Source organism: Gorilla gorilla, chromosome 1, assembly GCF_029281585.2.
Source record: "Gorilla gorilla gorilla isolate KB3781 chromosome 1, NHGRI_mGorGor1-v2.1_pri, whole genome shotgun sequence".
Lineage (NCBI taxonomy): Eukaryota > Metazoa > Chordata > Mammalia > Primates > Hominidae > Gorilla > Gorilla gorilla.
Window position 1 is genome coordinate 15,472,506 of NC_073224.2, and position 15,048 is coordinate 15,487,553.

The following is a 15,048-nucleotide window of genomic DNA, read 5'->3' on the forward strand; positions in this document are numbered from 1 at the left end:
AACAGGGTGTGAAAACCCATGTTCTAGTTTTTGAGGAATTTCAAAGTGGCCAGTGGGATGGAGTATGGAATTTTAGAAGAAAATGACTCATCAGATTTTATTTCGAGAAGAAGAAAGAAGCTTTTCTCAATGCCCTGCATCAGGCACAGTCCTGAGATTGTTCACCATTTTTACCTTCTTCAATTTGAGTCCAAGAGCTTTTTAAAAATATACATCAGCTAGCAGAGCAGATTTTGTGCACTTTTTCCAATTAGGCTGTTAATAATTTTAGAATTTGGAATGGAAGATTTTAGTGCTTCCGTTTTAGTCACCTTGAAGAAAACAAAGCAGCATGTATCAAAATTCTAAGAAGTATGCACATCATTTAGTTCCAAAATTAATTCCTAGGAATTCATCCCAGGAAATTAGGGAATTGTTCAAAAATGTATGTGGGGTGATAGCCATCAAAAATTGTTCATGCGATGGCTCACGCTTGTAATCCCAACACTTTGGGAGCCTGAGGCAGGCAGATCACCTGAGGTCAAGGAGTTTGAGATGATCCTGGCCAACATGGTGAAACTCTGTCTCTACTAAAAATACGAAAATTAGCTGGGTGTGGTGGTGGGTACCAGCTACTCGGGAGGCTGAGGCAGAAGAATTGCTTGAACCCAGGAGGTGGGGAGGCAGAGGTTGCAGTGAGCTGAGATTGTGCCACTGCACTCTAGCCTGGGCGACAGAGCGAGACTGTTTCAAAAATAAATAAACAAACAAATAAAAATAAAAAAGATTGCGCAGATATAAATAAGAAATAACATAAACATCTAATAATTGTGGCTTATTTGAATACATTAGGGCCCATTCTTCTATGGGATGACTGTAGCAGCCACTCATGAGTAGTGCGCCTCTATGTCTATTAATGGGGAATATGTGGATGCTGCATTTCCTCTCCAGTCAGGACTCAGATTTCAAGTAACTCCAAACCCAAATCAAAGGGGTTTAATCAAAATAGATTCTTTCATGCAAATGAATAGTCGGGGCATAAATTTGGCTTTGCGCAGAGATGAAACTAGGGACTCCAAGGATGTCCAGATTTGCTTTTGCTCTTTCTCTCTTCATCTTGGAGAGATGCTCTTTTCTGTGTTAGCGCCATTCCCAACCTACTCCTTCTATATGGTGATCTGCAGCACATTTGGGCCTTCTCCAAGGCTGTCTCCAAGGCCAGAGGGAGAATAGCGCCTCCTTTTCAATGGTGTCAGCAAAATCCTTAAGCCTGATTCTCAATGGTTGCAACTTGCGCTTCATTCCCATTTCTGATATGATTATTGTGGCTAGAGGGGTGGGTGATGCCTGGCTCACATGCCTGGCATGAGCTGAGGGCAAGATCAGGATACCAGTTCACAGGCACTGAATGTAGAGGAGTGATTTCCAATAGGAAAATTGGGATGCTACTACCGAAAGAGAGAAAATGATTGTTTTCCTGTTTTTCTTTTACATTTATGGAATAATGTCAAATTTAAGCATCCCTAACCATCACTATGTATAATAGTTGTGGAAAGGTTATACAAAGTAAAATTATTGTTAATACTTATTTGTATAAGCTAATGAAGAAGGAACCATGGGTAGTGATATAGCTTGGATGTTTGTCCTCTCTAAATCTCATGTTGAAATGTGAACCCAAATGTTGGAAGTGAAGCCTCGTGGGAGGTGTTTGGGTCATGGGGATGTATCCCTCATGAATGGCTTGGTGCCCTCCCTGCAGTCATGAGTTAGTGCATGTGATAGCTAGTTGTTTAAAAAAGCATAGCATCTCTCTTGCTTCCTCTCTCACCATGTGACAAGCCTGTTCCCTTTTCACCTTCCTCTGTGATTGGAAGCGTCCTGAGTTCTTCACCAAAAGCAGATACTGGCAGTATGCTTTTTGTACAGTCTGCAGAACCTTGAGCCAAAAATAAATCTCTTTTCCTTATAAATTTACCCAGCCTCGGATATTCCTTTATAGCAACCCAGAATCAACTAACATAGATAAAATCTATAGTCCTCATTTCTGAAATGATTAGCAAGTTCTAAATGGTATTTAGTATAATTTCTTACCCACTGCTATATTAGTTAGGAAAAACCAAAGGGTGTGTTAAAGGTGACGTCTTCTATTGTTTATCTAACAAGAAGTCCTGCAGAAGAGGAACCTAATGCTAAATGGGACGCAGTGATGTGGTCTTGGGTTGGGCTTCTTAGAAACAAAGATTGTGTGATTATTCAGAGCGAGCTCTCAGGTGAAAGGTAAGGGGATGAGGAAAGCAGAATAGGGCAAGGAAAGCAATAGGTGATAAAGTGGGTTCAGGAACTTCAGGCTGATCTCCATGGAGAGCTCTGGAGTGTGGATGGTGTCATGAAGTTTTTCTCTCTTGGGCAAGAAGCCAGGCTCCTGCCTTTTATCAGTCAGCCATTGGCTATGGGCTGTAACCTTCCAGCCATTTCTAGGTGAGCCCATAGGATTTTCAGGAGAAGGATGCTGTTGTGAGCTATGAGCAGCTAGCACTCACAACAGCACAGGGATGGTGCCTTGGTCTGATAAGGGGGGCCTGGGCTGGTACCAATAGTGTCTAATATTGTTCTGTCATTTGGACCAGTCCCATCTACTCCCTTCTCATATTCACTTCACTCCATTTCAAGCATAGATTTTCCAGGATTCTGGCTGATGACAATTTCTGGGAATCTTACAAGAGGAGGGAAGAGGGTCCCAATACTGCAATTGACCCCAATCATTTTCTCTCCCTACCACCTGTTCTGCATTCCTCTCACCCTTGGTTGACACTTTCACTGAAGGATGGATTCACTGGCTAGATAAATGGCTGGGCATCAGCAGCGTCTGCTACAGATGTCAGGAAGGATCCAGGCTTTTTCTATCCTTCTATTTCGCCATCATTGGCATTTTGAATTTCATCTTCATGCTTGTTTCTTCATGAATCCAGGATATTTGCTGCAGCTCCAGACATTAATTTTCCTCACAGGCAGGATTAGAAGATGGGAAGAAACTAGCTTTCCTTTTACTGAGAAGAAAAACAAATTTCAGAAGCCTCCTTTTCATCCACCCTTCAGACTTCCTGAATTTTTCATGTTAGGATTGGGTCACATGACTGCATCTACCCATAGCAGAGGCAGAGAAGGAAAGACTACATAGGTAGCAAAAGGGAATGTGTCCTAATAGGGAGAAATGGGCTTAAGAAGCTGCTACTTGATTAAGCAACCACTGGTGTTTTCCTCTTTCACTATGCATCATTTGCATACACTTTTTTTTCCATATATCACATTGCCACTCAATCCTCCAAAATAAATATGCATTTACCCCTGGCCCTAGAGAATAAACCCCCAAATCTCATCCAGTTTCTACATTCAGCTTGAAGCCCTATATCACCGGCGATAAGCAAGTCTGGATTTGGCTTCTTATGTGTGGTGACCTGTAACTAAAAGACCAACTTGTCTGCCATGGAAAGAGTTAAGGACATGCCACCCCAAAATATGCAGATTTGGCTAACTCCTTATTTTGAGCTGAAAATACTAGAGAAAAAACACTTGCAGAAAAGGTCATCAGACCTGCCCTTTCTTGCCTGTTGTAAGCCCTAAAAATTCTTTTGAGAAAGATGCCTTTCCTGTACCAGGATGAGAAAATAACCCTTATCACTAGAGACTGGGAATTGATCTGCAATAGATCTGTACAAATAAACTTCCTAAAATCACCCTTAACTTCCGCTAGCTTTACACCCTCCTTTCCCTTGACTTCCCCACAATTTGCTACCCCTAGCCCAAACTTCTTTGCCACCATTTCACAAATTTATTATTTCTACTAAAAATAAAAGGTAAAAAAGCTTTCTACTCTGGCCATTTCTTAGGATCTTCACTGTTTTGTGTAAGGCGCCCTGTACATGTAAAGATTAACAACACTTGCGTGCATTTCTCCTGTTAACCTGTCTTAAGGTAATTTAATTCTTAGACCCCATTGAAGATACTAAGGGAGTAAATGAGAATGTATCCTTCTTCCCAACACTGCAAACACACTTAAAATACAGTGAGGGAGAAAATTAGAAATCCACAGTGAAGTTTTGGGGAAAAGGGGAAGTAGAAAACAACTATAGCAGTGCCTGCTGAGCCATATTGGAACCTAAGGCCAAAGGGGGAAATAAAAATCAGTAATACGGGCTGGGCGCAGTGGCTCACGCCTGTAATCCCAGCACTTTGGGAGGCTGAGGTGGGCAGATCACTTGAGGTCAGGAGTTCAAGGCCAGCCTGGCCAACATGGTGAAACCCCGTCTCTACTAAAAATACAAAAATTAGCCAGGCGAGTTGGCGGGTGCCTGTAATCCCAGCTACTCGGGAGGCTGAGGCAGGAGAAACGCTTGAACCTGGGAGGTGGAGGTTGTAGTGAGCTGAGATCATGCCATTGCGCTCCAGCCTGGGTGACAGAGCGAGACTCCATCTCAATAAAATAAAATAAAATAAATCAGTAATACGATGTATATATAAAATTTTGATATTCTGTTCATCATGGATTTTTTGCAGTCACTTAGATTTTCTAAATATTGCATTAAAATATTACTTATCTTAATTACCGAGTGTTTTAGAACCTGCTTGAACTTTGTGCCCCAGATGAGTGCCTCATCCACCTCACGTTAGCTCCAGTCCTGCCTATATTAAATACCCTTTGCAATGTAATAGCTTCCCCAATGGGCCAATCTCATTTGTCAATGTTGGTTTCTGCTCTTTAGGAAAATTCTTTCCCATTATTTTCCATGGCCATTCAGAGACAGATCTGTATTGGTAGGAGGTAATTCACGGTGGATGCGATGCATTTACGATCCGATTCTACTTGGTGTAAGTTCTGAGACTAAAAAGTTGAATAGTCATAAACTAACTGCAGCCAGGCCTCACGTTTTTGTCACAATACAGTTCTCTCAAAAATTTAACGTTTTCCTATTTGTTTCTAATCAATTTCATGTCCTAATTATCATAATCAAAGATTTTGTCTACACACAGTTTTTAAGTCCAACGAGTTTCCTAAGCACTAGTCTTGAGGCTACTCATTCTTCTAGACTTAAATGGTCTCTGCACTGCAGCAATTTGAAATACTATCCTCTACTTAGGAGATGCTAAGCTTAACTGCATTTTTCTGGCGAGCGTATTCCTTTTATCCTTCCAAGCACATTTAATGAAGACATTTTCAAAAAGGGGTGGAGTCTCAAACTTGTCAATAATATTTGCTATTAAACCCATAACTTCTATGCTGGTGCTTGTTTAGATGTTGGATATAGAAGTTGGCTGTTCCAACCCAACAAGATTACAATGATGGGACACTCAGTTAAATTCATGCAACAGATTACGATGAATATCTCTTTTAGCAAAGCTGCAGTTTCTTTCAGGCCAGGCACCTCCATTTGAACTTTCAACCTCTCTTGCGGGACTTCACTGAAAGACACAGGATCAAGGAACATTTGCCAATATTCTGAGCCTGGAATGTTTGAGTTCTCATTGTCCTGATATACCTCCTTCACTCATTCATTTCTTTATTTTAGGGACTGTCACTAATAACACCTCAATTCCAAGGTCCAAGTTTTTATTAAGCTGTTCTTTAGCTTTGCCTCATGGCTAACTTGGAATTTTGAAAATGACATCAAAGACGCAGGTTTTCTCTGTCCTTCCACACTCCCTCTTCCTTAGTTTATTGGCTTTTTGCCCTCATGACATTGCCTTACATTTGGAAGATGAGCATGGGAAAACAGTTTTTCTTATATCGGGGGCAAAAAAAAAAAAACCCCATGAACACAAATTTCTCAACTGAGTCCCCCATTATTTGTTTGTTGTTGTTTGTTGGCTAAAACTACAAGAGGCTGAGAAAGTATCTGACAAGACAGGAAAGGGATTGCCATGGTTATCTTGACAAATCATGATCGTCGAAGATTTAAACCAGTATCAGTAGAGATCAAACAAACCAACCAACCGACCAACCAAACAAACAAAACAGAGCTGATTTTGTTAACTTGCAAAGCAAAGTAATATATTGCCAGTAAAGAAATTCACTCATTGAAAAAAGTCAAGACTTTTTAAGTAAAAGAAAAGGGGAATTGGTGCTTATGCTAATTAAGCATTGAAAACCAGCACTCTGGATAAGTGGTAATGAGTCCATGAGTAGGCTCACAATTGGTTAAAGCAAGTTCTATTGTTCACTGGTCAGAAAAGAGTGGGTCCTTTTTTAGCTTCAGCTGGTCTGAATCCGTCAGGATAAAGCACCATAATAAGTTTTGATACCACCTTGCTAAAGGCTACTGAAAATGGAAATTTACTTTTAAACATAATTCATCCCTGGGTCTGGAGCTATTAGTTAAAAAGAAAAAGGAGGGTTTCTCTTAAAAACAAAGAGAGAGGGGAGGAAGCTGCAGGGTGATACTCCAGCATGAACTTCTCACGCTCCTATACATCTTGCTGGGTATTCCAAGAACGCAAGACCCTGGCCGTTTTCTACTTGGGCCATTGCTCAGATGTATGTTGGCAGTAAGCAACATTTAGGCGTGAGGCAATGTCTTTTCTCTGGGGCAGAGAGCAGGCTTGCTTACTGGTTGGTTTTGACTTCTGAATGTTAAATCAATCTTGCATTCCTGGTAAGGGAGGAGACCACCCTTCATATTGTCTTATGCCCAATTTCTGCCTCCAAAGAAAGAAGAAGTAAAAATTAAAAGGCAGAAATGGAATCCACAGGCAGACAGCCCAGCACTACACCCTGGGCCTGGTAGTTAAAAAATCAACCCCTGACCTAACTGCTTGTGTTACCTATAGATTTCAGACATCGTATGGAAAAGCATCATGAAAATCCCTGTCCTGTTCTGTTCCATTCTGATTACCGGTGCATGCAGCCCCCAGTCACATACCCTCTGCTTGCTCAATCAATCACGACCCTCTCACACAGACCCCGTTAGAGTTGTAAGCCCTTAAAAGGGACAGGAATTGCTCACTCGGGGAGCTTGGTTTTTGGAGACATGAGTCTGCCGATGCTCCCAGCTGAATAAAGCCCTTTCCTTCTACAACTTGGTGTCTGAGGGGTTCTTGTCTATGGCTTATCCTGCTACACTGGGATACATCTACCATTGGTCAACATGTATTATCTTTTTAATATATTGTTGAATGTTGTTAGCTACGAAATGATTTAGAAATTTTGCATCTTTGCTCGTGAGTAATATCAATGTAATGCTGGCCTCATAGAATATGTTGGGATGGATTGCTTCTTATTCAATTTTCTGGAAGATTTCGTATAGAATAGGTATTAATCCTTCCAAATATTTGGTAGAATTCTGCAGTGAAGCTACCTGGATGTGAAGTTTCCTTTGTGGAAAGACTTAGAATTACAAATCCAATTTCTTTAGTATATTTATGGCTATTTGTGTTATCACTTTCTTCTGGATGTGCTTTAGTAGTTTGTATTGTTAAAAAAATTAATTAGGAGGCCACTGGGCTGAGATAGCTCCAGCGCCTTGGGTTCTTATGCTAGCAAACTAATCAGAAGCCACCAACTCACTTCTAACTAGAGACTTTCCACTTTAACCATCAAATATTTTCTTTATCTTGCTTCCAAAAGCACCTTATAAAAGTTTTCCCCTTGTTCCCTCTCATTAGAGCCCAAAGTGGTTTGGTGCTGCCCAATTCATGAATCACTATCTGCTCAAATAAACTCTTCAAAATTTTAATGTGCCTAAGTTTCTTTGTCACAGTATCTTTCAAGAAATTTATCCATTTTCTCTAAATTGTAAAATTTATTGGCATAAAATTGTTAGGGTATTCCCTCCATTGTACTTTTAATATTTGCAGAATCTGTAGTGATGTCACCTTTCTCCTGCTTGATACTAGAAATTTGTGACTTCTCTTTCCTTTGCTCATCATTCTGGCTGAAGTTTGATCTCAAAAAACCCAGACTTCAGTTTCATTAACCTTTTTCCCCATTGTTTTTCTACTTTTGAATTCTTGGGTTTCTACTCTGATATTTACTACAGACAATGGTTTGACATTACAAAAGTTTGAGTGCTATACACATTCAGTAGAAAGCAGTACGATCTTCTCTTGTGGTGCAGGGTAGTAGCGGTGGCAACTCCCAGTCAGCTACATGATCATTTTATCTCCTTTATTGGTTTGTTAGCTATAACTCTTTGTCATATTATTAAAGTAGTTGCTTTAGGGTTTTTAGTATACATCTTTAACTTTTTACAGTCCACCTTCAAGTTACATTATAACTCTTCACACATAGTATAAGAACCACCTCCTCAATTCAAGCAATTCTCCTCTCAAGTAGCTGGGATTACAGGTGTGCGCCACCATGCCCAGCTAATTTTTTGTATTTTTAGTAAAGATGGGGTTTCACCATGTTGGCCAGGGTGGTCTTGAACTCCTGACCTCAAGTGATCCACCTGCCTCGGCCTCCCAAAGTGTTGGGATTATAAGCATGAGCCATTGCTCCCAGCCAGAACATTTTAATAGCATACTTCAACTTTTCCCCTTTCCTCTTTGTTCTATTGTTGACATACGTTAACTGTAGACATGTTATGAATCCCACAACACATTGTTTTCATTTTTTTTACTTCAAATAGTTGATTATTTTTTAAAATGTTTAAATAATAACAAAAAATTTCTATACAATTACCCAGATATTTATCATTTTGATTGTTCTTTATTCCTTTATGTAAATGCACATTTTTATCTGGTATTATTTTCCTTCTGCTTGAGGCAGTTCCTTTAACGTTTCTTGCAGGTTATCTGGAACTGTAAAGGCTCTAAAATATTAGCCAATATTTTAATCTAATAATTTAACCTGCTACAGCTTCTTGGGTGCTTGTGGAAAACATAAGACTTCTGTACATTGGACAGTTTATTACACATAGTATTAGCAATAGACACAGTATTATCGACATTTTCGTGCTAGTTCCCTAAGCCCTAATTTTCCAAGAGAGACATAAAGAAGGCCAGATGACCCCTATACATATAGTGGGTGGGACTACAAAAGAGGAGCCCAGAGTTTACGTAACACAAAATTTTTATAATTGGCAGCAAAAATTCTTGTTATTTTCTCTGAAGAGTGAAATTATCTTTATTACACGGGACAGGAAACATGCCTACCCTTTGCTCAAGAGGGAGATATTATCTCCCAATGCTTCTAAGACATTACCTTCCAAAATTGTCTGCTATGCAAACATTATTAAACACGTTAGTCTGGAACAAACAATACTCAGTTCTTCACTTGCAAGACGTGGAAATGTGGGAGAACCATGGAAAAATGTCTCCTAATGCAGGTCTGCCGGTGATGAACACTTTTGTATATCTGAATAAATGTTATTTTTATCTTCATTTTTCAAAAATATTTTTGCTGAGTAAAAAATTCTATGTTGACTTTTTTTTCTTTCAGTACTTACAAGATATTGTCCAACTGGTTTTATAGCTTGCATTGTTTTGGAAGAGGCAGCCACTGTCAACATCTGTTTATTATTTTGCATGTGATTCTTTTTTCTCTGATTGGTTTTTAAGATTTTCTCTATCACTAGTTTTCAGAAATTTGATTTTAATGTGTCTTTTTGTAATTTTCTTCATGTGCCTTTAAAAAATATATGTAACATAAAATTTCTTTCTTTCTTTTTCTTTTTCTTTTTTGAGACAGAGTCTCACTTTGTTGCCCAGGCATGCAATGGTATGATCTTAACTCACTGCAACCTCCACCTCCCGGGTTCAAGCAATTCTCCTGTCTCAGCCTCCCGAGTAGCTGGGACTGCAAATGTCCGTCACCAAGCCTGGCTAATTTTTATATTTTTAGTAGAGATGGAGTTTCACTATGTTGGCCATGCTGGTCTTGAACTCCTGACCTCAGGTGATCCACCCACCTGGGACTCCCAAAGAGCTGGGATTACAGGTGTGAGCCACCATGCCCAGCCCATAAAATTCCATTCTAACCATTTTAAGTGTACCATTCAATGGCATTAAGTACATTCACATTGTTGTGCAACTGTCACCACCACCCATTTTCAGAACCTTTTTATCTTTCCAAACTTTCCAGACTCTGTATTCCATTAAACAATAATTTCTTGCTTTCTACTCGCCCAGCCACTAATAACCTCTGTTCTACCTTCTGTCTTTACTTTTTGACTATTCGAAATACCTTATATAAGTAGAATCATACTACATTTTCTTTTTGTGACTAGATTATTTCATTTAGCATCATATATTCAGCATGTCATCATATGTATCAGAATTTTCTTCCATTTTAAGCCTGAATATTATTCCATTGTATGTATACAGCACCTTTTGTTTATCCATTCACCCACTGATGGACAGGACCTGGGTTGCTTCCACCTTTTGGATATTGTGATTAATGCTGCTATAAACATGTGTTTATAAATAACTGCGCAAGTCCCTGCTTTCACCTCTTTAGGTGTATACCCAGAATTGAAATTGTTTGATCATAGCGGTCTATATTTAATTTTGTCTGGAACAGCAATGCCATTTTGAACAGCAGCTGTAGCTTTTCCATGTTTCTTTTGCTTGAGGCTTATTGACTTTTTTGTTCATGCGGGTTTACAATTTTTATAAAAAATTTTGGCCATCAAATCTTTAATTTTAAAAAATTTCTCCAGTCTTGGGTAGCTCACATGCACATACTGATCAGTGCTCAACTGAATACACCAGGGGGCTCTGCAAATATCTGGGTTATCTCTTTGTTAATTCTTTCCTGTCTGCTGGGATTCGGTCCTGTGAAATAGTTGTCTTGTTCCCTGCAGGTGGCCGGACACATCTCCTCAACTCTGCAAGATTGCTGGGCCCTACCTGAGTTCTTCCTTCCTTCACCACAGTCTGCAAACTTTCTCCAGGCAGTAAATCAGAGCAATCATAGGGCTTTTCTGTCTCTGAGAGATCACAGCCCCTTGTTGCTCAATGTTCAATGTCTTACAAACTATTGTTTCATATATTTTGTCTTTGTAGTTGTTGAGGCAGGAGAGTAAATCTGGTCCTTGTTAGGTCATCTTGGTTTAAGTGGAAGTGCATCCTAACAAACTCTTATCCCTAGACATGAAAAGATGACAAAATGACCAATGAGATCACCTGGATTTCATCCATGCTTCTCCCATCTCCCATTAGCTAGCATCTCTATTTTTCCTTGGTACTTAGGATTAACCACTCCAAGTAGAACTACAGCGATCTAGCTCATTTCCCTGTAATAAAGTACCATGAAATGACTCAGAGGAAAATTCCATTTCCAAATCAGTAAAAGCATTTTGTATTTGATTTTAAGGATTCCTTCATTGGTATCTAAAACACTCTACAAGCAGTGCTCTGAGTTATAGGAATGAGAAGCAAAACTCTTGAATGTGAGTTCATTGCATGTGGTTGTGAAATGTATCTCTTGGGTTTTAGATCCATGTATTCTGACCAAGAAGTACCACTTAATTTTAGACCCATTGGGAGGAATATCATATATTGGTCATTTATTCAAGATATATGCAGCATTATACAGGACATCTCAACTTTGCAAGGTGTTGTTAATTGGTCTTTAACTGAGTCCTCAAATAACTTCTCCAACTTTTCATAAGAGTCTCTGTTCAGGATGATGACATGGTATGTGATAGCTCTAGTGAACCCCTGGGGAGCCCATCTATTACCCAATTTTTCTTGATAGCAATCAGTGTTTCTGAAAAACATAGATGACCTGTGATATTAGTAAATCCATGAATGATAACATGGAGAGAGAGACAAATAAAGATAATCAATCCCAGGATAAGGATATTAAGCAAGAACAAATTGCTCTTCTTTCATTACGAGTGGAATTCAATATAATAAGCCTCCTACTAGGTAGCTGATATGCTGATATCTGTGCTCATTCTGAAAGTCCTTTCAAATATCTTTTCTCCGAAACTTTTCATCACCAACCTCCAATTTTCTTCTTTCTAGCCAAACCATTAATCAGTCTTCATAAATCTATTCAGACTCATATCTGAGGCTATTTGGATGAGGGGTATTTTCAAAACTCTGCCCTCTGAAAGAGTTTTTCTTCTATATGTTTGTGGTGGTTTGAATGTTTTTTTCACCTCCAAAACTCACGTTGAAACTTAATCCCCAGTGCAACAGTGTTGGGAGGTGGGACCTAATGGGAGGTGTTTAGATCATGAGCACTCCATTTTAATGAATGAATTAATGCAGCTATAGAAAAAACTTATAGGAGTGGCTTCCCTCTCTTCTGTTCTTCGACAATGTGAAGACACAATATTCCTCCACTCTAGAGAGTAGCAAGGGAACACAGTCTTGGAACCAGAGACCTAATCTACTGGCATCTTGATCATGGACACCTCAGACTCCAGAACTGTGAGGGAATAAATTTTTGTCCTTTATAAATTACCCCGTTTCAGGTATTCTGTTATAATAGCACAAAACAAACTAAGATAATGCTCTATCAGAGAAAACGGAGCTTATGGAATTATAAAGTTATTGCAAACAGTTTTATTCAATTCAAGTCAATTAATCTTTATTGAGTTCCTACTGTATGCATGGAACTTCAGGCTGGTGCATGTATATTTTGTAGGATCTTACTGAATTATTTTCTCCTTAGTATTTTTTCGTAGGGAGCAATGATGAGGGCATAAGCAGTTTGAGAGAGTAGTGAAAGAGTATCAGGAATAGGCATAAGGGATTGTGAGTCACTCGTTCAAAGAACTTGTTTAGGACATGAGAATTATCAAATGCCTGGTTTGACATATAACACTTTGACCTGATGATGGATTACCATGAAGTATTCCAAATTTCAAAGCTGTGTGGTAAGATAGCACTGGTTTATAATGTGCTCTTTAAGTTGTATGCTCAATTATGGTTTTACAGTTAGATGTTTATTATTCACCAAGGCGTAGTAGAAAGCTAAGAGCCACTTAGTAAAAGGACAATAGCAGAAAAAGGCATACTTTTGCCTTAAACTATTATGCCTTCGCTGTGAATTTTTTTATTTATTTTATTATTAGTAGTAGTAGTAGTATTATTATTTATCCAGGAATGCCATGGATTCCATTGAGTCTTCTGACCCATTACAGATTCTATGAGCATGATTGGATATGCTAGATCATAAAGGTCAGGAAGCAAAATGACCAGTACTATTTCCTGACTCATCTGGAAAAGATTCTTTTGCCCAGGGTCGTGCTTAAAGCTGGAAGCCTCTCGGAGACATGGGTAAATGATTCATGGCAGTGTACTCAAATGTAGCAAACACTGCCTCCAGAAGCAGAAGGGACTCACTTGGTGTTAGAACTTGCTGTTAGGAGTAGGGGAAGAAATGGAGGGATATCCCGGCAGGTGCCAGGCCACTGGACTCCCTGAAATTTTTCTGAAATATTGTTCCCTGTATTTTCATGGTATTTATCTCCCTCTGGCATATACATATACATATATATATATATTTTGAGATAGATTCTCACTGTATCGCTTAGGCTGGAATGCAGTAGAGTGATCTCTGCTCACTGCGACCTCCGTCCCCCTGGGCTCAATCGATTCTTGTGCCTCAGCCTCACTAGTAGCTGGGACTACAGACGTGCACCACCACACCCAGCTAATTTTTGTATTTTCTGTAGAGACGGGGTTTCTCCATGTTGGCCAGGCTCGTCTCCATCTCCTGGCCTCAAGTGCTCGGCCCGTCTTGAACTCCCAAAGTGCTGGGATTAGAGGTGTGAGCCACGGTGCCCAACCTGTATTTCAATGATATTTAAAGTAGTTGCTTCTTGCTTTTCAAGCCCTGTTTGTGTATTACCGGCAATGAAGTAGGAATGCTAATATGGTTCTTGTTTGAAAGTTGGCTCACTCATGTAAGGAAGGAATTGTAGCTTCAATGAAAAGATAAATAATTTCATCAGATACGTGTGGTATGTGTGGGAGCCTGTTTTGAATACACAGAGAAGTTTAGGGGGTGTTTGAAACGCTGAGGTTCTTGGAGTCCTTTGCATATTCCAGTAAGTTCACATTCTTGGAATTTTTTTCCTTTTTTTTTTTATTCCAGATCATATGTTTAACCTAAGTTACCAGGAGGATCTATAAATTCAATTGACATAATTAGGGGCCACCTGGATCTAAATTTGAATTCAATTTTTAATTACCCTGAGGCATAGGAGATACGTTTAGGACCATCATAGAAAAATGCTAAATTTTTGTCTGTCTCAAGAAGAGAATTTAAGGATTTGAGCTCGCTGTTCCCTTTGCTTACACTTATTTAGACAAACTCTAGGCCTTGACTTTTTACCCGTCTTCCTGTTCTTTGGAAAATTCACCATGACACTCTAAAACATTGTCTTTAAAGAGCATACTATTCTGGGTGCCAAAAAATCTCTAATTTGATTTGCTATTTTGCCACCTTGTGTACTGTAAATCTGCAGGGTCTCATGCCTGGTTTTTACTGCCTTCAACCTCCAATTACTTAGATAATAAGTCCCAGAATCCCCACATTCTCCTGAGATGCTATTGCCAACAATCCAGGCCTTATTCACACTTTCTTTATGACTTAAACTCCTCAATTGCAAACAACAAAAAATGACTTTAGATAACTTACGTGTAAATAAACTTGTCGGAAAGTTAATCTTAGCTTACAAAATTGACAGCGAGGTTGAAGAACCAAGCTTTATAAAAGGGACAAGCAAAAAAGGAAGCTTTAGGCATTAGAACCATCTGGCTATTCCTTCTATGCTATAACCCATAGCCATAGCCACACATTGTGACCATCTGTGGACTCAGCCACCAGAAATCTAATCTAACAACAAACAGCTACTTGGAAGGCTGAGGTAGGAAGATCACCCAGGCCTCAGGAGAGTGAGGCTGCAGTGAGCCGTGATCGTGCCTTTGCACTCCAGCCTGGAAAACAGAGTGAGACTCAGTGTCAAAATAAATAAATACATAAAGTTCATGGCTCTTGAACAGCTTTTGCTGATTAGAACCATTGAACTAAAGCGCAGTATTTAGTATTGTAACTCAGGCAGGTGCTAATATAAGTGGAAAATTTTCATTACTAAATCACAAAAGGGAAATTTC